The following is a 27,520-nucleotide window of genomic DNA, read 5'->3' as shown; positions in this document are numbered from 1 at the left end:
TTCTTTGGATTCTCCTTGTCTTTCTGCCTCCACTCCTCCTCTGGCAAATGTTGTCTTCTCCCTCCCGACTCCGAATCCTCAAATGGAGGCAGGCGGCTCCTTTTAGGCTGCACCTGAGAGTATTACTGGTGGCTTCTTAGTGAGGTCCAGAAACACTCCCAGGTGTGGTGGATGCCCAACAAAGTGGGGCTCTGCATCTCCCCCTGGTGGCCCCCACCAAACCCAAAAGGACTGTGCCAAACACCAACTCACATGGAGCCCTGTGGGAATCCGAAGCACCACTGTAACCCAGGGGGGCTGCCATCTAGTGCTCTGGGGGAGGCCGTGCCTTGTGCATACCACCCCCCAGTCCTTCCTTCAAGAAAGCTTCTCAGCCAGGTAAGGGCCCAGGCCGTCCATCACAGCGGATAATGCTGTTCAGTTTTCTTTCTTATTATAGGTAGCATCCTCTTCACAATTCTTGGTTCACAAACAGTAAAGCTAACTGAGCTGTATCAGATGAGACTGAATCACCCATGCTATCCACAAAGTTAAAGTTTGTTTTTTCCACTGATTAGCACTGATCAAAACAAAACAGTTCTATTGTCAAACAAGTGCAGAGAGGGTGTCCTTGGATTAAGGTCACAGAAGACTCCTTGTTGAGTGGGGAGGAGCATGTGTAAGGAGGGTAAAAGACCTTTGCATGCTAGACAAGCATTGGAATTGTTAAAAGCGATATAAAGCCAGTGAGATGGGATGTGACAGAAAAAACAGTTTGTTGTTTTGGTTAATTCTCCTAAAACCCTAAAAGCACAAGTGAAAGCAATGGGTACAGGAGAAGAAAAAATAATGGGTGACAGCTGGGTTATGGATGACAGCTGGGTTACTTGGGTGACAGGGTGAAGATCTGGCAAGGCAGTGCAAGTGTGAAAGAGATTAGAAAATGGGAAGATGTGGCAATCTCAGTGTGATATATACTTTAAGAGGAAGATGGGAACCACAGTGCAAGTTAGGTGGGTCAACAGCCACTAGAGGGCTGTTCAACTGTTAAAACGTCAGGTAGAGGAACCCATACTATACGTAGGCAACTCAGTGTCCTCTGGAAGTTAAGGAAGTGCACCAAAACTTACTGAGAATAGATGGAGTGCAAGTAGAGGCATTGATGAGGTTTCTTGACACTTGTTGAGATAAGTTGTGTCTAATTTTGGTCATCAGTAATAATGAATCCAAGGAATTTAACAGTGCTGACCACTTACAATGAACTTGTCATGAGCAAGTCTGGAGCTGTGTTCAGGAGTAAAGAAGGGTTCAGCAAGTCTAGGAACCTGGTGACCTAACACTGTTAAGTTCTGGCTGTATTCTATAAACAGTACTCTGGCACAGCAGTTTTTATTATCTACATTTGCCAAGATTGAAGAAGAAGAAGAAGACACTTGGAGTTCATGACAAAAAAAACTCCCAGCAGGGAAGGATGGCAACCACAGCTTCAAATCAATATTCTACATGGTGGAATTCCTGGTTCAGTGCAGTGCTGTACCATGCAGAGCACTTCATACACTACAAGGAGTTCATAGAGAAGGAAATGCAAGTAAAGGCCATTTCCTCCTGTCTTAACAAAGTATCTTAATTACTCAATATGTGTAAACATTTTACTTTACCCCTACTCATGCTAACTTGCACCTAAATACACACATTAAAAATTTATTTTTTACAGATGGCATGTAGATCAGTGCTTTTTTGATTTACTTTAGTTAACTTCATTGAAACATATGACTAATTTAATTTGTTATTCTATCCACAGATGTGTGGCAAAAGCACACCACAGTCCATGGAGAGACTCCATGAAATGCTACAAAATCCAGACATCAGTGCATATCTGCAGGTCCAGATCAGACTAATGGCAGACAAGTGTAAATTTATTGTGTGGCTTCTGAACATCTTCCAGAGCAGACGCCCAATAACCACCAAGATTTTTGACTATCTTGAGGATCTACAGAAGAACTTTGCTGCAAACAAACAGATGCAGTATGAAACCTGTGCCAAGTATTTGCAAAAGGCTTGACGTCCCCTTTGCCATTAAAACACATATCCTCAATACAGTGGAACAAGCATACAACAATGCAGAGGAAAAGCTCCCCAAATACATGTCAGATGGACAACCTGCCTTCAACTTCCTTCAAGAAGTCAGGGTGTTTGACAATCGTCACACTTAATTTATGAATAACAGTGCTTCTAGCTACAAACACATCCCAGGCTTCAGTGCTGTCCCTCAAGATGAATTTGAGACTTACCTCAACCGCCTGGGCCCAGCAGCACTCACAGCTTCAGTGTGTGGAGTAACTGATCTAGATATGTTTTGAGATGGGCTGCAGAAGAGACTTCCTGTGCTCATCATTTGGCCGAAAGATACAAAGACATCATCATATACCAGCAGATGCTGAACGAAGCAACAGCATTTACAAGCTGGTGTTGCCCAGCCGAAGACGATCAATCACTAACAACAAGCTCAAAGCCTTGGTCTTCTTGTACCACAACCAACACCTTACCAGTGGGGCTCTTAAAAGGGATGAGATTGTGAGGAAGACTCAGAGGAAGACACGGGGAACATTTAGGCAGCTTTCAGGACTGACTCTCATCATTTCTGACTTTATGAATTATGGTTTCATGAGTTATGAGTTCTAAGAAAAATAAAGCATTCAGCTTTGTTATGGATGTTAGTATAAATGAATATTTTTGGTGTTATGAGCAGATGTAAACCAAATTTCTGAGATTTTTTTGTTGATTTACACTTTATATGGTGTTTTGTAAAAACAATGTTAAGAGAAAGTTCTTTGGTATTTTGCTCATACTGTGTATACAGGTAATGTGAAGTTGTGAACTTGGATGCAGGATATGCACTTTTGGTTTTGCACTTTTTTAATTAATGGAGTTTTTCAACATTTCATTATTTTATTTATATTAAGTCTATTATTTTAAGAAATTACTTGAACAGATTTGTTGTCACTGGGGGCTGGTATCAATGTTCTGTGCACTTTAATCCTTAATATTGTTGAAACCCTGTGCCTTTTTTTGGAAAGGTTAGATGGAACACTAAAACTGTTGCAACTATTTTTGTACATTCATTTGTTCTTGCAATGTTCTACAAAAAAGCCTGAAAACATCACAAATTTCACTGTAACTTTTTGAAAAAGCTGCCGCAAAATCAGGCATTTTAGGCTGCAACAATCACAAAAAAAGCCTGCAAAATCCTTGGGGGACTGATTTAAGTTTGTTAGTATAGATTAATATGTTCATACAGTGTATTCAGTATGTTGTGTTGAATTTTGCTCTCAGTATTTTATATTTGCAAATCGGTGAATGCACTCTGAAATTGTCCTTTTACTCCATAAAACTAAACTGAATTCAATTGAAGCATAAATCAAACACTTGCAGTAAACCAATTTATGGTCGTTTAAGGGAGAAACATAAACGCATCTTTTTTGTTGAAGAAAAGGATTAACTATGACCTTTAGAGCTTGTATTGGATGAAATGGGTGTGAGAATATAAAGTAATACCATGTAATGCTTAAGTGACTCCAATGACAGTTTTAAATGCAGCAAAGGGGTGGACATTTAGGAATAAATTAGTAGATAAAATAACATGACAACCTATTTCCTAAATACATGTTATTGTGAGATTCAGAAAAGCTTCAGTGCTAGCTGCCCACCTATGAAGCACATATTGTGACACAAAAAATTAAGGGGCCATGAGAATAATAACATAAGCATTCCAATTTTCAATACCAGCAGCTTACTGCTTCCACTCTGTGGGGTAAAAGTGTACTGCATATCATTGAAAAGAAAGACAATTATATGAACAGAACATTAAAAGTAGACATATAATAATCATATCTGCTTTTGCATTCTCTTTACAGTAGTGCAGTCATTACCAATGTTACCTCAAGCACCCAGCATCACTGGCTTGAATCCCAATTTTGGTTGTTGCCTGTGCTGAGTTTACACATTCTCCTCATGCCTCAGGGTGAATGTGTAGGGTTTTTCCTCCTACATTCTCAAAAGCATTTTGGTTACGTTATTGGTATATTAGTAACTCTAAACTGGCCCTGTGTGAGAGCGGGTGTGTGCATCACTGGGCCCTGTTGTGGACTGCTGTCTGCCCAAGGCTGAGTACTGCCTTGCATAGGCCCCAGGTCTCACCAAAACTTTAAATCGGATTAGTGGGTTTGATTTTATGTAAATTAAAAGAAAAACTGTTTTTTTTTTTTGTGAAAAATTCTGAAGCTGTGTTTTCAATTAAACAGTACCTGAACCCCACTATTATCAGTCATGAGCCAAGAATTAAAACTCTGCAAGATGCCAGTCTGTCAAAAGGATTTGCACATTCAATGTGGTGGAATTTAGAGAAAATCCTAACACATACTGTATGTCTTTGGGACATGGGGGTTTTGTATATGGAGAAAATCATGTAGACACAGGACGAATACGCAGAATCCAGATAATGAGTTGTTTTGAACCCAATGTCTTTAAACTGCAAAGCACCAGCTCTAACAACATGGCGAGTGTTACATACAATATGTTCTGAAAAGAAGGCAGCTCAGTGCCTGTAATATTCTTTGCCACCTTCACCGCCATCTATCGTGCTTTATGTTATTGAGATATGCAGGTACCATGCCTGGGCATGAAGCAACCAGTGAGGATCAACTCTACTGGGAACCTATAGAAATTTGTGAGAACCAACAGAGAAATGCGAGGTGCTGGTGAGCCTTTTTGACAAGAGACAAAATGTGTTGCGCCCACTTCAGTTCATCAGTGATAGTCACTCCAAGAAATGTAAATCTGTTCACTATTTCAACAAGATGGCAGTGTGGTTGGTCTGCCTTCTGAAGTCTAATACCAACTCCTTGGCTTTACTGACATTAAGAGTGAGATTATTGTCCTGGCACTGCTGAGTCAGCAGATGGACAGCTTCTCTGTAAGCCATCTCATCATTGCTGGTGATCTGGCCTATGATGGTGGTGTCATCAGCAAATTTAATGATGGAGATGGAGCTGTGCTTGGCACCTCTGGTCATATAGTAGAAAAAGGAGTATAAAAAGGTGCTTAGCATACTACCCAATTAAGTATTTGTGCTGAGGGTCAGCATGGAGGGTGTGATGCTGCCAATCCTTAAATCCTCAGGTCTGTTGGCTAGGACGTTTAAAATCCTGTAGGAGAGGATGTTGAGCCCTACATTGAGGAGTTTGGTGGTCAGCTTTGATAGTACAAAAGTTTTAAATGTTGAACTAAAATTTGTAAACAGGATTCAGGCGTAACAGTTTTTGTTAACCAGATGTGCCAGAATGTTATGAAGTGCAAGGGGTATTACCGGTATGTTATCTGTGGACAAGTTGTGATGACATGTGAACTGGAGGAGATTGTGACTATCTGGAATATTCTATTCAATGTGTCCCAGAACAAGTCTCTGAAGTCACTTCATGCCAATTAGAGCAAGTGCCACCTGTCTGTAGCATTTAGACAGTCCACCATTGTTTTCTTTACAGTTCATACTGTGGTTTTTTCCAGAATTAATGCATAAACCATATAAATGTGTTGTGTTACAGCATCTTGAAGAAATCAACAAAAGAATTTCTAAAGTTTTTAATTAAAGTAAAATAATGAAATAAAAACAGCAACTACAGTTTTTCCCTTGATAAAAAGTGACTTGTTTATGATGGGTAAACCCTCATTATTTTATAAATTGAATACAGTCAGGCAAAGATTACATTATTTTTTAATTACTTGTAAAGCTGTGACTTAATATAGTTTAAAATATTTACTGTATATAAAAGGGCCACACTCCCTGACAAACTGTCCTTGTTTCATACCCACAAGTAAAAATGCACAAAATTATCAAAGGCAAAGAAGGAAAAAACATTCAAACATCATAGAAAAAAATAGCACTTACAGTAGCTCAACTTTTATTCCTGATTTAGGGAACAAGATGTTCCCACTTCAGTGCAGAGCGACATGGGCATTACGACTCACTTTACTGATTCGATTCTTTCAAACTGCCTGTTTAAGTGAATCAATTATTTTTGTTTATTTGATTCTTTTGATTCATTTCGAGTCTTGTCCTTCGATCACATTGCGAATATATAATTCAATAATTCCTACATTTAAAAAATAAGTAAATATTTGTAATGATAAACAGTAGTGGGCACTCTAGCACATGGGTGTTGAACTCCAAGCCTGGAGGGCAGCAGTGGCTGCAGGTTTTCATTCTAACCCTTTTCCTATAAGTGACCAGGTTTCAATGCTAATTAACTTCCTTTTCCTTCATTCTAATAGCCCTGTTTTTAAGGATTCAATCCTCTGAATTTATTATTTTCTTCATTAAATAACAGCCAAACAGAAATGAGACGTGAAACAAGCCGACAGACGATCAGCTAAATTGAGGTGTCAGACTCAACTAATTTCACTCTAACCAGTTTCTTAATGAATTCCACAGCTTGTTGCTGCTCTCATTCTTCCACAGCAGACATTCCCAAAACTGTGGATTCTCTGTTTTTTCTAAGAACATCGTCAAAATGTTTTGGTGACCTGAGAGATCAACCTTACTGAGACCTTCACCTTTCTTTATTTTCAGATATTGTGTGATGGGCACAGGTGAGATAGTCATTTGGTGGCTTAGTTTGTGTCTCATTATTGTTTGGCTGCTACTTAAGAAAAAAGAAACAACTAAGGGGCCTGAGTCATGTTAATTAAAACTAAAGCAAAAGAAGTTAGTTAGCAGAAAAAACTGGTCACTAATTAAGAAGATGGTTAGAATGAAAATTTGCAGCCACTGCAGAGTTCGACACCCCAGATAATGTATGTATGAAAGGACGTTTTAAATAAAGTGATGCAGGGATGGCCAACTCTGATCCTGGAGAGCCACAGTGGCTACAGGTTTTCATTCTAAGCATATTCTTAATTAGTGACTAGTTTTTGCTATTAATTAACTTCAATTAATTTATTTGCTATTTAAAACTCAGACTCTTTAACTCTTTCAGGGCGGATATCAACTTTTGTCAACAGGAGGGACTGAGGGCAATAATGAACCGCAAATGGTGACAAACCCTGCTGTTTATATTTTAGTTTGACTCAATTGCTAGAAAGGAAATTAGCTTGGTTGGATTGACCGAGATTCCCTGCACCTGCACTCGCGTGAGTAGTAAAGAGCAAACAGCTGGCAAAAATGGCATCGACATCTGACAAGAGATTGATGCAAATGCCCAGGCAAAATACTCCGTTTTGCATATCATCTATGAATTGGAATCTGACTTGTTGGGCTTCGATTTTGATGTAAGTGATCTGGAGATCGAGATTGAAAACAAAAATGAGGTATCGCTCTCCAGTTGTTTATGGTGCTGAACGCGCTTTTGTGTAGCTGCCGCGCCTATGGGGGACCGCCACTTATGATGACAGGAGGGACAAACCAAATTGTGTTGCACGGCGACTGTGACCACCGCTGCCACCACTGCCACATTCCTGCCAGCAGTTGTGCCACCCATGAGCACCCTGAGCCAAAAGAGACAGCAAACTGGTGGCCACAGTACACAGCAACAGATGTTTTGATGTTGATTTCAGTGTGAAACCATTGCTTTGTGTGCTTTTCAGAAAACTGCATTTGTTTGGGAAAAATATTCAGCTCTCAAAGAGTTAAATCAGGATCGGGCAACATCAGTCCTGGAGGGCCGCAGTGGCTTCAGGTCTTTGTCCTAACCCAGTTGCTTCATGAGAAATCATTAATTGCTGATGAGGCACTTTTTGCTCAAGTGACATTTTTCTGCTTCATTTTAGTTGTATCGCTTATTAACATTTTAAATCCATAACTGCTTATGTTAGTCTTATAGAGCTGTATTAATTGGTTTAACTGCTCCTTATGATCAATAAGATGCAAATGACAAAGGAATCAGCATTTCTATATCTAGCTTTCCAACCATGTGTATTCATCATTCACTATTTGGTTTAATTAAGTACTCAGAAGGAAAAAGAAGAGAAAGTGAAGAACTGAAAATTTTAGGCTTTTAATCACTTGCATGATACATGTATCATTAGAAGAGGAAAAAAACTATGATTTAAGAATGAACTGACATGACATATTTAAAACACTAAATAAGATCTGTTATTGGTGAGGATTGACTTCTAATTAAACAAAAACTTGCAACCACTGCAGTTCTCCAGGATTGGAAGATGGCCACCCCTGACTGCATCAGGGACTGGCATGAGCATGCATAACAGTACATGGTACCAGGAGTTATATACGATAAAAACAAATGAGTTTAACTAGCATCCAACAGCCAAACAAGTTGAAGTATAGTGGAAATGTTAACGAAAACTGGAAATCGTCAGGCAAAGTATTGAGCTGTACATGGATGAAAGAAATGAACAGCAAAAGATTTCACTGCTTTGGGTAGGTCTAGCAGCGAGGGACGTCTACAACATGTTTCAATTTCGCAAGGAGAAAAATTCACAGATAGATAAGTACACAGCTGTTATGGTAAAGTTTGAGCAACGCTGCACACCAAAAAAAAAGGAAACTTTCGAACGGTATGCTTTTCGCAACAGATTTCAATAAAGAGGCAGAATCCATAAATCGATACATAACAGACTTGAGCTGAAAAAGTCAGTCCTGTAACTTTGACATACTGTGTGACACAGTGATCAGAGATCTGATTGCCATTGGTGTTTTAGACAAACGAGTAAGAATGCAGTTACTCAGAGAGACCAAACTGAGTCCTGAAAAGGCAATTCAAATTTTCCAGGCCTCAGAAAGCATGAAAATGCAGCTAAAGATGTTTGACCCTGACGGCGAGTGCGAGGCATTGGACGTGGTGCAAAACTGTGCAAAAGGGGTTAGTAAGGATAAGTCACACAAAATTAAACTAAAAGTTGGCAGCAGGGATTGTGTCCGGAGTGGGACCAAGCATGCACCACAGAAACGTCCAGCTTATGGCAAAGACAATTGAAAATACGTAAATTAATTCACATTTCAAAGTGCTGTTTTACTCGAAGATAACAGTGCAAGTTGTAGAACAAAGCAACAGCACTAGCAACGAGTCTTTAGACTCCAAGTCTTTAGAGTCATGGTGCTTTGTGTTTTGCTATAAGGTTGTGAGACATGGATACTATCCAATGACCTGAGATGAAGCCTGGACTCCTTCTGTACTGTGTCTCTTTGGAGAATCCTTGGGTACCGCTGTCTTGACTTTGTGTCGAATGAGCAGTTGCTCACAGAGTCCCAAATGAGGCACATTACATTACACTGTAAGGGAGCGTCAGTTACGGCAGTACGGCCATGTGGCGCAATTCCCCAAGAGTGATCTGGTTTGCAGGATCCTCATTGCTGAGGACCTGAGTGACTGGACCAGGCCATGGGGACGTCCACATAACACCTGGCTGCAGCAGATAGATGGTCATTTCCAGAGAGTGGGACTGGACCGCAAGTCTGCCTGGAGGTTTGCTAAGCATAATTCTGAGCCGTTTCATCATGTGGTGGGTGCGGCAACGCACTGTACCAGTGCATGCTCCCTAATCCAACATGACTAAACCTGACCTGCCACTTACATGGTCAATACAAAATTCAACTAAAGGATAATGCAGTTTCAGTAATTCACCCAGCAAGAAATGTGCCAGTAGCTCTCAAAACAAGACTGAAGTCAGAATGACAGTCCTTAATTAAAAAAGGCATAGTGAGGAAAATAGAGGAGCCAACAGAGTAGGTAAATTCAATTGTTACAGCAGAGAAAAAAATGTGGACTTGAAACTCTGCACAGATTACAAGAGACCTGAAGAAATGGATTAAAAGAGAATACCAGAGATTGCCAACAAAGGCATACATCACAAGTGCAATGGCAGGTGCTTGCTTTTTCTCTAAACTAGATGCATCATCATGTTTCTACCAAATTGTCTAGGATGAAGATAATGCCAAATTATGTACCTTCAACACACCATTCAGAAGACGTTGCTTCCTCCATTTACCCTTTATAATATGCACAGCTCCACAGAGATTTCACAGAACTGTGCAACAACTGTTTCAAGGTATGGAAGGTGTAACAGTCTTTGTTGATGACATAGTTGTAGGGGGAAAAACCCAAACTAAGCACTATGAAAGGCTGTGTAGAGTGGTAGAATAAAATTTCGGATTAAAACTAAACAAGCAAAAATGTGAATTTGGTGTAAATGAGATCACTTACCTTGGAGACAAATTGCCATTAGCAGGTATACAGCCTGATCCTGAAAAGACGACGGCAATAGTTGAAATGCCAGCGTCGAGAAAACTGAGTCACAAAGGACTCTAGGTTTAGTGAATTATATGGGAAAGTTTATTCCCAATCTTTCAGCCAATAAAAAGGCTTTGTGTAGCTTATTAGCAAAAAAACAGAAATGGCAGGAAACAGGAACATGTCAAAGAAAAAGATATGCTAAAAACAGTCTAATCAAAGAGCCAGTGCTAAAAATGTTTGATACAGACAAACCAGTCAAACTGTCAACAGACACACCTAAAGACACCTTGACAGCTGCATTATTTCAACAGCATGGCACAGAGTGGTCCCCTGTAGTTTATGGTTTATGAACTTTGACAGCAGCTGAAATAGAAAAAGAGGAAATGGGTGCAGCTTTTGGTAGTGAAAAGTTTCATGAATATGTTTATGGCAGGGAAGTTATACTTGAGACTGACTGTAAACTGCTAATAGCCATTTCAAAGAAGGATTTGGGAGATACGCCACTGCACATTCAACACCTTTTACTTCATCTTGAAAAGTATAATCTGACTTTTGAGTTCACTCCAGGCAAACACTTGATTGTGGCAGATACTTTACGTAGAGGAAGCTTGTGCGATACCGGATCAAGCAACATCAAACAGGAGGTACAAATTCATGTAGGCTGTGTGAAAGCCCAGTTCCCTGTGTGTGTAGAGAAATGGATGCAGATTGCGAAGGCAACAGAGAGTGACAGAGCTGCAAAATGACATTCAGATAATTAGCTCATCACGTGAAGAGAAGCTGCCAAACCCTCACCAACACTTCTGAGATGAACTGCCTGTAATTGATGGAGTTCTCTTGAAAGGTAACAAAGAAATTATACCTATCTCAATGAGACCACAAATGACTAAGCTGGTACATGAAGGCCATTTAGGCATTGAGAAATGCAAAAGACACGCACCTGATGTTATGTTTTTGCCATTTATGAATAAAGTCATTGAGACTCTCATACAGCAATGTGACATTTTCCAACAGCATAGGGACAGACAGCCCAAAGAACCACTTTTGGCTCATGACAAATCAAATGAGCCGTGGAAAAATGTGGGAGCAGATTTGTTCCAGCTAAATGGGAAAAACTAATTATAATCGATTACCACTCAAAAGACTCAGAATAAGCATTGTTGCCAGAAACCACTGCAATGCAGATACTTTTGCATTCTACGTCTATCTTATTATACATTAATCCCAGCTACTCTATTGAGTGATAATGTATCACAGTTCAGCAACCAAGTGTTCAAAGACTTTGCAAAACAGTACGAGTTTGAACATGAAACCTCTATCCCATTATACCCTCCGTCCAATGGACTAGCTGAAAAAGGGGCACAGATTGCAAAACAACTGCTGAAGAAAGCAGCAAAGGCTGGCGAGAATCTGTATCTTGCTGTTCTGAATTATAGAGCATCACCATTAGAATGTGGCTGATCACCAGCTGAGTTACTCATGAACAGAAAGTTAAGGACAAGACTACCATCAGGTGAACATCTTCTTCAACATACAGAACAACACTCACAGAAGCAGCACAAATACCACCATTCTTATAACAAAACAACTCAACCTTTGAGTCCACTAGAGCAACATAACCTAGTACGAGTCAGATGTGATTGAAGATGGGGGCTAATTGCAAAGTTTATCAAAGACACAGCATCAAGATCATATGAAGTACTTACTGAGTATGGCAACACACTAATCGACGGCATGTACCAAAAATCCCACCTAGGAAATTCCCGGATCCAGAGAGCTCTTATGGCACAGGTTTATTAAGCACTCAGCCCAGTGCTGAAAATAAGCAAGTGGACACTCCATCTGAAGCTGAGAGTTCAGAGCTAATACCATCAGTCTCTCTGTCAGTTGGAGTCGAAAGGCTAAAACAAATGATTGTTCAACTTGAAAGACTCACTGAAGAGTGCTAGTTACCATTACTTATTTCTTATTAGCATTGTACTGTACAGTAAAATATTGGAACCTTGTTCAGTGAATTTGACGGCATAGCAATGTTTATTGGATTTGCATGTTGGTGACATTGATGTTATGTTTAATCATGCACAAATGATTACTTTATGAAACTGTGAGATTTAGAAAAAGGGGGATGTAAGGAAAGGAAGAATAGAGGGGATTCTAGCTTTTACGTATGCATGGAAGGATGTGTTCAATAAAGTAATATATTGCATCAGAGACTGGTGTGAGTGTGCATTACAGTACAATATTGTTTATTTATTTTATGTATACATTATAATTATATATTTAACATGATAATTCATATGTCATTGCCCTGTTTCTGTACACAAAACAACACATTTAAGATGCTTAAATAAAATGAGACTTTCTTGACAGAATCATAGGTGAATGAAAATGTGCAACTCATAATGATTTGTTTGTGAATCAAATGAACAAGAATCGTTAGACTGATTCTATGGGAGAGATCCCTCATTAATGAAATAAATGAGAATCGTTAGACTTGGAAAGTGAATTGTTCACTGATTGAATGAGTCAAGACTCACTATTCAAGTGGTTCTACAATGGCGCTTTGAGCATCAACCAGAGAAAGAAAAATGCTAAAGAAATCACTAAGGACATGCAACACTCCTGTTGAGCTCCATTGAATCAATTTGTTTGTCCTCACTAATCAGTTCATGTTTTACTTAAAAGAGTCGCTCAAAAAGAATGTTCAGATTCGGTGGCGATCTGATCCAGTCAGTTAAAGTGTGGACTAGGCGAAGTCGACGAGAGCAAGCTGTTTTAGCATGACTTACGTACAATTAAATTGTTAGTCCAGTTTTGACCACACAACATCAGAACAAGTTTCTTGTCTATTGCTAAATTCCTACCTCTACAGCTGTATGTAGGTGACATGCTCCAGCAAAAAGGTTCAAAGGATGAGCACAGCATTTAGTTATTAGAAAATTGTGACAGGCAGCCATGGGGTTGTAGCAGGCCTCTTTAATATTTTACTCAAGTACACAAATTGGTCCAATAAACAATATAGCTACTATACACTACTCTATGTTAGGTTTTATAATCTGCGTTTTCCAGAAAATGATATCTGCTGGAACATTATACCTAAATAAATGTAACAGAAAGGATTCTTGTAGCTGGCCTTTTTTTAAATCTCTTTCCTGTATTCTGCCTCTCCGGATGTTTACGTGTGAAAAAAACCTTGTCTTACATCTTAAAAATCACATTTAAAATCATTCTTATTTAGCATTCAGCTTCAAGTAAAATATTTTTGTGGTACAAGTTAAATATTAAATTAAATGTACATACTGTGACCAGTATGTGGTAAAACTAAACCGCTTAACCCAGAGACATAACTACATGGCATAGTCCTTGGTTCAAACACAACATGTTATTATTTTTCAGTACCTCCAAATCAACTTTCATCAAATTATAATACAATAATATGTTTTCTTGTCTCCTACTACACCTCCCACATAGAGTCATCTACTCTCCTTTCAACACTGACCACCATATAGGAGATGACTCCTTCTTTTATGCTGGACTCCGGAATATTACCGGTGCCACAGTATAGCACCTTGGAAGCACTTCTGGGTCAAGGTAGTCCCTCAAAGTAGAAGCAAGGCTCACCAGCACCTCCCCCTGGTAGCCCCTAGGGACCCCAACAGGGCTGTCCCACAAGACTACAATTCCCAACAAGCCCTGCAGGCATTCGCATGGCAGTTCCCTCAGCATGCTGCCACCACTTGTTCTAGGAGGGGGGCACATAATCCTAATCCACAAGAACCTTCTGCTTTTCCAAGCTGGCATCCTATCCTGGTAGGGAACCAGCAACTATCCCAGCCAGTACACCATTTCATCTTCGACCTTCCAATATGGCCCCCCATCCCGGCAAGGAATCAAAACTCATCTCAGTCGGAACACAAGTTCATTTTTGTCCTTTTTTTATGGCCCACCTCCCTGGTAAGAAACCATTCTCCATCCATTTTGGAACATCAATCCATCCCATATGGTACTCAAAACACAAATATCTAAACATAATAATAATAAAACATGCTGTACATGCCTTTAAGGTCATTTAATACATAGACCACAGCAATATATCTATCACTGATCATTTTACTGCTTGATTACAATTGGGTAGCAAACTCAGGATATGCAAGTTACCTCACTAAGGGCAGAAGTTTCTCAGCCATTGTTACATTAACTGATCAGTTAAACAGACTGAGCTGAAGGTATCACTTTCTATGTCCCCATAGAAAGAACAGAACCATACAGAATTTAATTTAATACAGAAAAGGCACAATTTAATGTCCGCTCAACTTGCATTGGCCTCCAGCATTTTGTGTTCACTTAACCGAATAGACTGCAATTATTTAGCCTTTTCAAGCAAAATGATGTACCTCATTTAGTATCTAATGTTTATTAATCACCATTATTAATCTTTTGTAATTAACTTTTATACTTAAGGTGCTTTGTAATCATATCACTTAATCTCCCTGGGCTTTTGTCTTGTCAAACATCTCCACTGTTCATCCCAGTTTGCTTGCAATTTCTTTTTTAAGAGATCTTGACTATGTGCTTATAACTTTTAAAAAGGAATTACATTTTATAATAAACACATGAACAACTTATCCTTTCTCCTACCCTTAGGAGGACCATTAAAATAAAAGACAAAAAAATTGTTGCAAAGGTATCAGTTAAAAAAAGCCTTAAGTTTACACCCGTTTCTTGACTTTCTCTCTTTCATAATTTTTGCATTATATAATGTACCTGTAACTTGAAAACATTAATTAATAATCACTTTAATTTATGTGTACTACAACGATTTTCTCATTTTAAATGATATAATTGGTTATCTTACATAATATGTTGCACAAGTGGACATGATTTTTGTCTTTTTAGCAAACTCTCTTTCAACATGTTTTTTAAATTTGGGTGGTATTATTCTATAAAACAAATTATACATCAGTTTAAGTACGCACGCATACAGTATAATGAGCATCAGCCCAATACGCTTAACTAAGACTAACTTCTCTTATGACTGTTCTCATATATCTAAAAGTGAGTTATGTTTATGGACTGGTATTAAACAGGTCAGTTGCCACCATTGACTCAGAGTGCAAAGACCTTAAACTGTTAGGTCTAACAAAGCATTTGCACTGGGAACTTGTGATTTGGATAAAGACATATTTGCTCCATCCTATATATTGAAATGCCTGTTCCCCTACACTCCAAGTCATAACTTTAGATCTTCAAATGGAGGTCTGCTTATAATTCCAAGAGCCACGTGTAAGGCATGGCAGGCATTGGACTCCCTTCCCATGCCTGGGAGGCACGGGAAGAAAATGGACCTGGAAAGAGGCCAGAAGTCCCCTGCTTACATTGAGATCGGGGTTTAAGATGCCGTGTAAGTAATAAGTATGCATCCTGGCAGGAATCATTGGAGGAACATTGCCTGGCTAGGAGGCCATCTAAAAGGAAGGACGGGGGAGCAGGATTATTACATGTTCCCCGAAACTGCTAGATGGCAGCATCCCTGGGGCCAGGTACAGCCATGGACTGTGGGGATCCCTGGTGCCACCAGGGGGTGCTATTAGGAGCTGTGCTCCGTGGTCTTTGGGGCTTCCGAATGACCTGGAAGTACTTATATCGGGTTATGCCCTGGCACCAGAAGTACTCCCGGGTCCAAGATAAAAGGAACCGCTCTGCCACATTCGGGCGAGTCAGACTCGGGAGGAAGGAGGACAACACTCACCTGGAGGTGTGGAAGAGAGGAAAAAATGAAGAGAGGTATTGTTTGTGCATTGAAAGACTCTTGTGAAGAAGTTGTGTAAATAAATCACTTATTTTGACACTAGAACTTGTGTTTGCATGGTGGTGTCCGAGGTTTGGGGTGCGTCAGCTCTCTCTACTGTCCACACAGCCTGAAAAGAAGTGGTGACCTTTTGCACCTAAAATCTGGAATGCCTTACCTATAGAAATTTGTCAGGCTAATACTGTGGAATATTTTAAAAACCTGTTAATATGTTTTTTTTTTTTTGCAGCTGCATTTTAGTTGTACTTGTAATAAGACTATATGGTTATAGAATTATCATATTATTCAGGGATCCTCAATCTGTACTAATCCCCACTATTCTCTGCTGTCTTTTCCGTTTTTTCTGTGGAGGAAATCTGTGCTTGATGAAAGCACCATGCAGCCCCCTGAGATGATGGAATGAAAGCAGGTGTCTCAACTGTCCACAAGACGAATTCATCAAATCCTATCAAGTGAAGCATGAAAACCAAGAGGATTGATTTAGGAACATTTATGTTAGGTAAAATGCCCAGTGGGGGCTGGGCAGTCTTTTGGCCTTTTTTTTTGCCAGCCTAACTGGAGTTTTTTTTTGCTTTTTTTTGTCCTACTGGCCATTTGACCTTATCTTATTTTCTGGTTACTTATTCTTTAATATTACTGATACTGTATATCTTGTTTTTCTTTTCTTGTAACTTTTTTTTCTCATCTTGTAAAGCACTTTGAGCGTCATTGTTATATGAAAATGTGCTACATAAATAAATGTTGTTGGTTTTGGTCATGATGTTAATACATACAAAAACAGAAATGCTGACTGCTGAAAAAGCAAATATGAAAATGTGAGGTCATCAAAAAAAAAATCTGAATATTTAAAAATATTTTCTCTTTACATATTTGGAGAACATAGTAAGAAATAAGTAAACAGTTATGCGTGTTTTATGCATTATAATATTATTAGTATTGTACATTATTTTATTATTTATTAAAACATAGTTTACTATTTGTAATTTCTCTAGACTACTGCTACATCTTCTTGCAATACTATTTGAAGTCAGCAGTGGTGCTTAGCAATTAGAGGAAGTGATTGGTCCTCCATTTTACTGCCAAGAAAGAGTTGCCAGCCCACTGGCAACCAGATTCCTATTCTCAGAAAAGCACAGTAGGGTGTGAAGGAGTGTATGGGTAAAGCATTTAGTGAGCCATATGGATGTTCAGCAGGCTATGCATCCTTTTTCAACTTTTATCCAGGAAGAAGGTCTCATATTTCCCTGCAAAAAAACAAAAAAGAAAACAGAAAAAAACAAACTTTGGAGATGTGGCAGCTTGCTACATATGGTCTTGCCTGCTGCTTTTTCTACTTCAATAAGGTAGCTTTCAGACATTGAAACTAGTGTTCTAGCTACACCACTGTCTGTAAAATTAGAAGTGCAAGAAGTGGTTACTTTTAGGCCTATTAAGCTGTGATGCAAGAGGTGTAGATTCTCTTTGCATTTTGTTCTGTATTTTAAACAAATATAACATTTTGAACTCCCATAAATCTTCATCAATGATGTGCTTATGGATACAGATTATTCATAAGTGAATAAACAAATGTGTTAAATTTCAAGTGTGTATATGGTGAAATAGGATAAGTCTAGAGAATCGTGTAAGTGTATGTAACAGATGAGATTTAAATTAAAGTATTCTTTGACAGTGCTACCCAATCTGTGGATAAGAAGCACTTTCATTATCCCACTGAATGAAAGTAAGCTTCCTTTTGCCTGAAACTGATTTGGAGAGGAGAGAGTGCATCCTTAAACATGTATTGTATGTTGATCTTAATTATCCTAATTTTTCATGGCTCAGTAATTTAGGTTTAAACAGTGAGGACAGTCTTAAATTGCCCAACCTCACATAAAAAATATTTTATGGGATAAAAAGTAGTTACTATCAAAATTGGTGGTCAGTTTTCATAAAGATTAGAAAGAAAGAAGAGGATGGCAACACATAAGAAAGAGGGCCATAAATCAGGCATAAAATAAAAAGATGATCCATCCATCCATCCATTGTCTCCCGCTTATCCGAGGTCGGGTCGCGGGGGCAGCAGCTTGAGCAGAGATGCTCAGATTTCCCTCTCCCCGGCCACTTCTTCTAGCTCTTCCGGGAGAATCCCAAGGCGTTCCCAGGCCAGTCGAGAGACATAGTCCCTTCAACGTGTCCTGGGTCTTCCCCGGGGCCTCTTCCCGGTTAGATGTGCCCGGAGCACCTCACCAGGGAGGCGTCCAGGAGGCATCCTGATCAGATGCCCTAGCCACCTCATCTGACTCCTCTCGATGCGGAGGAGCAGCGGCTCTACTCTGAGCCCCTCCTGGATGACTGAGCTTCTCACCCTATCTTTAAGGGAAAGCCCAGACACCCTGCGGAGGAAACTCATTTCAGCTGCTTGTATTCGCGATCTCGTTCTTTCGGTCACTACCCATAGCTCATGACCATAGGTGAGGTTAGGAACATAGATCGACTGGTAAATTGAGAGCTTCGCCTTGCGGCTCAGCTCCTTTTTCACCACAACAGACCGATGCAGCGCCCGCATTACTGCGGATGCCGCACCGATCCGCCTGTCGATCTCACGCTCCATTCTTCCCTCACTCGTGAACAAGACCCCGAGATACTTGAACTCCTCCACTTGGGGCAGGATCTCGCTACCAACCCTGAGAGGGCACTCCACCCTTTTCCGGCTGAGGACCATGGTTTCGGATTTGGAGGTACTGATTCTCATCCCAGCCGCTTCACACTCGGCTGCGAACCGATCCAGAGAGAGCTGAAGATCACGGCCTGATGAAGCAAACAGGACAACATCATCTGCAAAAAGCAGTGACCCAATCCTGAGCCCAACAAACCGGACCCCCTCAACGCCCTGGCTGCGCCTAGAAATTCTGTCCATAAAAGTTATGAACAGAATCGGTGACAAAGGGCAGCCCTGGCGGAGTCCAACTCTCACTGGAAACGGGTTCGACTTACTGCCGGCAATGCGGACCAGGCTCTGGCAACGATCGTACAGGGACCGAACAGCCCTTATCAAGGGGGCCGGTACCCCATACTCTCGGAGTACCCCCCACAGGATTCCCCGAGGGACACGGTCGAATGCCTTTTCCATGTCCACAAAACACATGTAGACTGGTTGGGCAAACTCTCATGCACCCTCCAGGACCCTGCTAAGGGTATAGAGCTGGTCCACTGTTCCGCGACCAGGACAAAAACCACACTGTTCCTCCTGAATCCGAGGCTCGACTATCCGACGGACCCTCCTCTCCAGGACCCCTGAATAGACTTTTCCAGGGAGGCTGAGGAGTATGATCCCTCTGTAGTTGGAACACACCCTCCGGTCTCCCTTCTTAAAGAGGGGGACCACCACCCCGGTCTGCCAATCCAGAGGCACTGTCCCTGATGTCCATGCGATGTTGCAGAGGCGTGTCAATCAAGACAGTCCTACAACATCCAGAGCCTTGAGGAACTCCGGGCGTATCTCATCCACCCCCGGGGCCCTGCCACCAAGGAGTTTTTTGACCACCTCGGTGACCTCAGTCCCAGAGATGGGGGAGCCCACCTCTGAGTCCCCAGGCTCTGCTTCCTCATTGGAAGGCATGTTAATGGGATTGAGTAGGTCTTCGAAGTACTCCCCCCACCGAAACACAACGTCCCGAGTCGAGGTCAGCAGCGCACCATCCCCACCATATACAGTGTTGACACTGCACTGCTTCCCCTTCCTGAGACGCCAGATGGTGGACCAGAATCTCCTCGAAGCCGTCCGAAAGTCGTTCTCCATGGCCTCCCTGAACTCCTCCCACGCCCGAGTTTTTGCCTCAGCAACCACCAAAGCCGCATTCTGCTTGGCCTGCCGGTACCTATCAGCTGCCTCCAGGGTCCCACAGGACAAAAGGGACCGGTAGGACTCCTTCAGCTTGACAGCATCCTTCACCGCTGGTGTCCACCAACGGGTTCGGGGATTGCCGCCATGACAGGCACCGACCACCTTACGGCCACAGCTCCGGTCAGCTGCCTCAACAATAGAGGCACGGAACATGGCCCATTCGGACTCAATGTCCCCCACCTCCCTCGGGATGTGGTCGAAGTTCTGCCGGAGGTGGGAGTTGAAGCTACTTCTGACAGGGGGCTCTGCCAGATGTTCCCAGCAGACCCTCACAACACGTTTGGGCCTACCACGCCTGATCGGCATCCTCCCCCACCATCGAAGCCAACTCACCACCAGGTGGTGATCAGTTGACAGCTCTGCCCCTCTCTTCACCCGAGTGTCCAAGATCATCGAACTGAGGCCTAGGGTGTCCTGGTGCCAAGTGTACATATGAACACCCCTATGCTTGAACATGGTGTTTGTTATGGACAATCCGTGACGAGCACAGAAGTCCAATAATAAAACACTGCTCGGGTTCAGATCGGGGGGGCCATTCCTCCCAATCACGCCCTTCCAGGTCTCACTGTCATTGCCCACGTGAGCATTGAAGTCTCCCAGCAGAACGAGGGAGTCCCCAGAAGGTATGCCCTCTAGCACCCCCTCCAGGGACTCCAAAAAGGGTGGGTACTCCGAACTGCTGTTTGGTGCATACGCACAAACAACAGTTAGGACCCGTCCCCCCACCCGAAGGCGAAGGGAGGCTACCCTCTCGTCCACCGGGGTAAACCCCAATGTACAGGCTCCAAGTCGGGGGGCAATAAGTATACCCACACCCGCTCGGCGCCTCTCACCGGGGGCAACTCCAGAGTGGTACAGAGTCCAGCCCCTCTCAAGGAGATTGGTTCCAGAGTCCAAGCTGTGTGTCAAGGTGAGTCCGACTATATCTAGCCGGAACCTCTCAACTTCGCGCACTAGCTCAGGCTCCTTCCCCTTCAGAGAGGTGACATTCCACGTCCCAAGAGCCAGCTTCTGTAGCCGAGGATCGGACCGACAAGGTCCCCGCCTTCGGCCACCACCCAACTCACACTGCACCCGACCTCCTTGGCCCCTCCCATAGGTGGTGAGCCCATGGGAAGGGGGACCCACGTTGCCTCTTCGGGCTGTGTCCGGCCAAGCCCCATGGGTCCAGGCCCGGCCACCAGGCGCTCGTCATCGAGCCCCACCTCCAGGCCTGGCTCCAGAGTGGGGCCCCAGTGACCCGCGTCCGGGCAAGGGAAAACGCCATCCAAAATTGTTTTCCATCATAGGAGGTTTGTTTAAAAAAATGATGCCCACACCAAACCTGGTTTTAGTGATTTTGAGGGCCTTAGGAAGGCAAACACAAGAAATTCCTCAATAATGCATCCACGAGTCATAAAAACAGTTTGTAGTAGTATTACTGTAGATATATTATCGCAAGTATGAAATATCGTAAAATTCTCACTTGAATCTTGAATTTCTAACCAACATGCAGTATGTCACCACTCTTCAGTGCCATGATGAAAAAGAATTGAATAAAATATGCAAATTCATTATATTTAACAGAAAGCACAGATCATCTTACCAGATGTACTCTTTACCCCAGTTATTCTGCAGATTTTCCTCATGTATTATTGAAAACTATTATTTGATCATTTAAACGAAGAACAGAAATGTCACTGGTGAAAGGCATGTAGGTGTCAGCTGCCTGAACGTGGATTTAATTAGTGCATTTCTGCCACTAAAGTCAGATTTTTTAACATTAATAAGGCAATAGAGCTTAATATTTTGAAACTTTGAGCAAAGGTGATAGAAACAGGGAAAATGAAGACTGCAACAAATTTTGACAAATCAATTTACATATTAATGAAAATTAAATAATAAAATGGAGCACTGTTTGCCTCAGCATAAATTCAGCAGGAGGCTCTCAAATATTCCACATGCTTTCTGAACTCGGTTTCTTCATTGTGGGGTTACAAGGATCCAGTCAGCCATTCCAGACACCACACTCTCTATTGTATTCCCAATACAAGTTAGACAAATATCAGGAGAGGCACACACATGCAAGCTGCTTGTATACGAGCTCCCTACCATCTCACACCATCTGCTTTTGGCAAGTTATCCATAAAATTTAAAAAAATGTAAGAAGGGATTTATACAGTATAAGCATTGTTCTGTAAGCATAAAGTAAATAGATATTTCTTTTGTATTTACTTTACACTAAAAACAACATTATGGCTACAATTCCTAATATTATAATTAATTATTTCTATGACGCTATAATTTATCAGAAATATTCCAGGCCTGCACTCCAACACGGTCCTAATCAGCTATTGAGCCACCACAAGCCTATCTGGACTACATTTGTAACTACATAACTTATGGACAATACAATAATGTATGTTGCCTATATTAGGGTCTCAGTTTTTGTGTTTACTTTTATGTTTTTTTCACATGGATTTCTAAGATTAAAAATTGTTTCAGGGATTTTTAAAGCTACTGATATTGGTTATGTTTAATTTTGGAAATTCCAATTGCATAAAACATTATCTCAATTTTTGGACTATTTCATCTACCCTTTTGCATTTCTCATGATTGTTGCTATGTTTGGTTCTTGTCATCAGAACCACTTCATATGTTGCTAAGACCGTGTTTTCAAAGGTCGCAACCTTCAGGTAACGGTACAGCTGGATAAAAGTTCATCTCGGAATTTATATCCTTACCGATTTGCGGATACAAAATCATTTTTCAATTCTCTCTTTCTAAAGAATTTTGTATTCTTCCAGGTTCTGACTTTTTTTGTCCTATAACCTTGTCCATGATTTCTGCCACACATTTTGGCTTTTATCTTTTTTTTCTACTCATTTATTCTCCCAGTCATTTCCCCAAACTAGTCATTTTGCTAATATATTGAATAACAACTGGAAATTTATGAATATTCATTCGAGTTTCTGCAATCAATGTTGAGTACTTTGTTTATGTTGAGATACCTTTTAAGATTGACCTCTGGTGGTTGTATTTTATGACAAAATATTTTTAAGCTATTACTTGGCTGACATTTTATCACAATTGATACTGGTAACCTAATACATGATAAAACAAAACATCCCCCCCTTACTATCTCACTTGAGGTTTAATGGTGGCGATCTTCTTCTTCCTCAGATACCCTACAATGATCTTTTCTTTTCCAAGTCCACTGCCTGCACATTTAGGTCACTAGTACTGCCTCACACTATTCACTTGTGGTCTGAGGCAACACCATCTGCACTCACTTTCCCCAACTCCATTAACTGATCCAAACCAGGATCCGTCCCAAAATTTACTGGTGGTAATTTACCCAAACCAATGGATTTAATCAGGTGAGAGAATCACATAAATGCATTAATTTCATTCTGAATTCAGAATTTCTCTATCACAATCTTTTTCCACAAGATATCAGATTCAAGATTGCTAATTTTTTACAAATAAGATATGTTTCTTTTATGGCATAAGCATATGTATTTTCATGCTCAGAATATTATTTGTAGTATATTTTGAGCTGAAAAATGGTAGTCTTTCTCATTCCTAATGTTAGATGACATGAAAATAACTCAAAATCAAGTATGTGCTGCACATTTTTATATTCTCAATCAGGATTTTCTTTCTATTCCTATTCCTTCAAAATAGTCATGAATGTATGTCTATGTTAGAAAATGCATTTTTATTGTCCAGAAGTGAGAAGTTGATTTTTAAAATGGTATTTACAGAAATATGCATGGTTGGGGTTGATCCATACATTATCTTGACCTGGTTACACATAAGCAAATGGTGAAAGAATACACAGCCTGCCTTTAATGCATTAATGAATTTCCCCTTGGGATTAATAAAGTATCTATCTATCTATCTATCTATCTATCTATCTATCTATCTATCTATCTATCTATCTATCTATCTATCTATCTATCTATCTATCTATCTATCTATCTATCTAATGAAGAAAAAAAATAGCGTGTGCCACAACTTTCTTGGGAATATAAAGGTGGAAAACTATGAGGAAGTAGCCAAGGAGCTTCTCTCTTCTTACTCAGCAGTTGGGTGCAACATGTATTTAAAAATACATTTCCTGCACACTCATTTGGATTTTTTTCCCATAACAACATGGGAAGAGATGAACATGGGAAGAGATTCCACCAGGACATCACTGAAAAATGAGGGAGCAGAGTGAGTCTATGATAGCAGACATCTGTTGGTCATTCCAGCATGAAAGACCTTCAGAGGCATATAAGAGAATTAAAACTACCAAGTGACTACTTTTTGCAAGTAATAATTACATTTAAAACCATTATATGTGTAGTTTATAATGTTTTAACTCTAAATAATACAATTTTAAATATTTTATGTTTATTCTCTAAAACCATTATTCTTTTAACTGTCAAACAGTAACACTATCCAAATAAATGACCTCATTTGGTTACATTTTTTAAGTGATGAGCTGATAACTACTTACTTCTTAAGATGAGAGAAAAGGACATCTGATGCTTAAGCTATAAATTGCTCTGTCTGCCTCCTGCTTCAAATCAACTAGCTGTGAAAAGACAAAAATATTTAACAATTTTCAGAAAACATAAATTGAAAACTTTTTGCACTTAAACATGCAATAGGCTTTGATGACTGTGAATAAACAGTATTAGAAATCCAAGAAAATGAAATGGGTACTCTGATCCTGTTTTCAATGAAGAGCACTATGCAGAAATTAACTGAATGTGTGCATTCAGTTTAGACAACACAATCAAATTAGATGGTAGATGGCCAAGTAGCTAAGGAGCCTCTGAACCCCAGGGATGTTGGGTCACTCATCATCTCAAACTGCATTAACAAGTCACTGAGTCTGCCAGAAGGCTAGTGTCAAAATATATCAGGTGCCTGTCAGTTTGGTGTGAATCAGCTGAACTCATCTGAAGAGTTTTACAGATAATTTGGTGTCAAACAGTATGCTACTGTGGTGGAGTCATTCAAGGGTAACATTGTCACAGCTTTTGATCAGTTATCCCTAAGGCAGCAGCATTCTGAACCTGCTGTAATCTGCTAAGCCTTAAAGTTTGGAAGTCATAGAAAAGAAAAATAAGAAATGCTTACATCAAAAGCTTGGAGCAGCTAAGCCTTACCTGTCTCACCACTGGCTTACTGTGTCACTTCCAATAATAATCTGTTCCTTATTGTTATTACGAATCACTGTTTTAATTATGCTAACAAATTAATTTCTTGATTGTACAATAGTTAATAGAAATATACTATTTTTTTTAAATTGTAATTTCTTTTTACAATTGCTTTGGCTGAATATTTATGTGTAACAGATTTAGAATAGCTCAAACAATTATAAATAAAATATAATAATTTTTAAATTATTTCTTCATCTTACAAGCAATTAAAAATATCACTGTTCTCTGTACACGACTATAATGACCATATAATAATCATGAATTGGAAAAGGAAAACAAAAAAGCCTGCTGCAACTTTTAGCAATTTGTGCTACCATGGTCTGTCCACTTGAGGGCACTAGGTCCTTTGTCTTGTAATGTCATATCAGTGAGAAATGGTTACAGTATTTGCATACTGAGGCATACAGAGAGAAGTAGTTTTATAGATTAAGAATAGTTATCCTATTCATTCTTTGCAAAACCCTAAGCCATTGAAAAATATATAAATGATGACCTTTAACTTGGTTGCTCAATAAACTAACAAATAAATAAATAATTCTCTACCTCCACAAATACCCCTCAAAACAGAAAAAAGAAGAAATTAAAACTACATAGTAGAAAGAAAGTCAAAGTTTATTAATCACTGTGCTGTCTAAGTTTTTTCTTAAAAACAAATTGCTGTTTTGTCTATCTTTTTTGCTTTCCGTGACGCAATTAGCTCAATTGGAATAGTAGCTGAATGATTCTTCAAAGTAGTTACTGCTGGGGAAATTTTACCCAGAACTTAAAGATGAAAGAGTCTTTGATCTCTTAAATGATAAGAAGAAAACATGTTAAATAAGTACAATCTAGCTGGGGGGAGAAGGAAGCTGCTTTTCAGCCATTTAAAGTAAAGCCTATTACTTATTTGCATTAAAACTCAAAACAAACAAAATAACATCAGGATAGGAATGTGAACAGCTTTGCTTACCAAATAAATATTGTACAGAGATTTATTCTTATACATTTAAAAAATACTGAAAATACTCACACATTATACAGTGAGTCTGGATGGACACGCTACACTTAATATAAAACAATTTCATTCTTAACTCTCCATTCAATTAAAATAATAGTTGTGACCTCAACAAAAAATAAGCACAAATACCCATATGAGAAGGTGAGCAAAATTACATATACTGTACTAACACAAAAAACTATACCGACAAGACCTACTGTGGGCCTGCCTAGACGCAGGACCATTTCTCTCTAGCTCCAAGGATGGTTCACTTTCCCACTAGGATGGTTCACTTTCCCACTAGCATATCACTCATCAGTTCCTTGAACCTTCCTTTCTTCCTTCTGTAACCACTCTGCCATGACACTTTTTCTGCCTCCAAAGGCTTTGCAGACTGCAGTACCTTTTAAATCCAATGGTGGGTTTACTTCTGTGGTCAGTCTGAATTTCTCTGAAACACCTCCTGGCCAACCCCGACCCAATTAAACTCCAATGGCAGTATCTCTAATACTTACTGGCAGCCCCAGATATTTGTGCAAGCTTAAAAGCACACTCATTATTAAGTCACCAGGATACCCCTTAGGAGGTTTGAACAACACAATCCTTCTACTGGTATGGATAATTCGCTACACCAAGTATTGAAATCGCAACACACCCACCCCCCCAAACTACTCTCCCTAGTACCAACCACTGTTCATCAATTCCTTTTGTATTTGGAGTAATTTCCAAATATCTCCAGATTGGCATCACTGCCAGAATGTCTTCCAGCTGACTTCCTCTTTACTATAACAGTACAATTTGAGTCCATAAACCACATTCCCAAACCTGCCTCAACAAATGTAAGGTTACAGGGCCCACAGCCTATCCCATCAACACTGGCCAGTGCATTAAAGGGCCACTTATGCAAATACCCATACTCAGAGAAGGCCAATTGAGACTCACCAATTAACCTATCACTTATGTCTTTGGAGGTAAAATAAAATACAAGGAAAAAATCCCATGCAGGCTCTGAAAAATACGGACATTCTCATTGTTTTACCTGTTTCTTCTTTAATGCTGTGCATTTTTCAAAGTTAAATGAGTAACATAAGTGAATAATGGATGCTTATGTTCAGTTTTGCAATGATGCTGCCTAGCATGGTATATATCTATCCACCGTCAAAACCTGCTTAAATCAAGTTGCATGGAACTTAGGGACAAGTAAACCATGGAATAGAGCATCACTGAAACAAAGAATATTCATTCAGATAGTATGTTATTTGTAGTCTCAGGCTATTTTAGAAATACATATCCCTGGGTTGCAAAGGTTGACGCATATCCTGTCAGCTCTAGGCCAATGGCAGGAAACAGACCAGACTGAGCACCGGTTCACGGCAGGAACCACAAACACACACACATCCAAACTCAGGCTACTACAGAGTTATCAGT

This window comes from Erpetoichthys calabaricus, chromosome 7 (assembly GCF_900747795.2).
Source record: "Erpetoichthys calabaricus chromosome 7, fErpCal1.3, whole genome shotgun sequence".
Classification (NCBI taxonomy): Eukaryota; Metazoa; Chordata; class Cladistia; order Polypteriformes; family Polypteridae; genus Erpetoichthys; species Erpetoichthys calabaricus.
Note: the sequence above shows the minus strand (reverse complement) of the source record.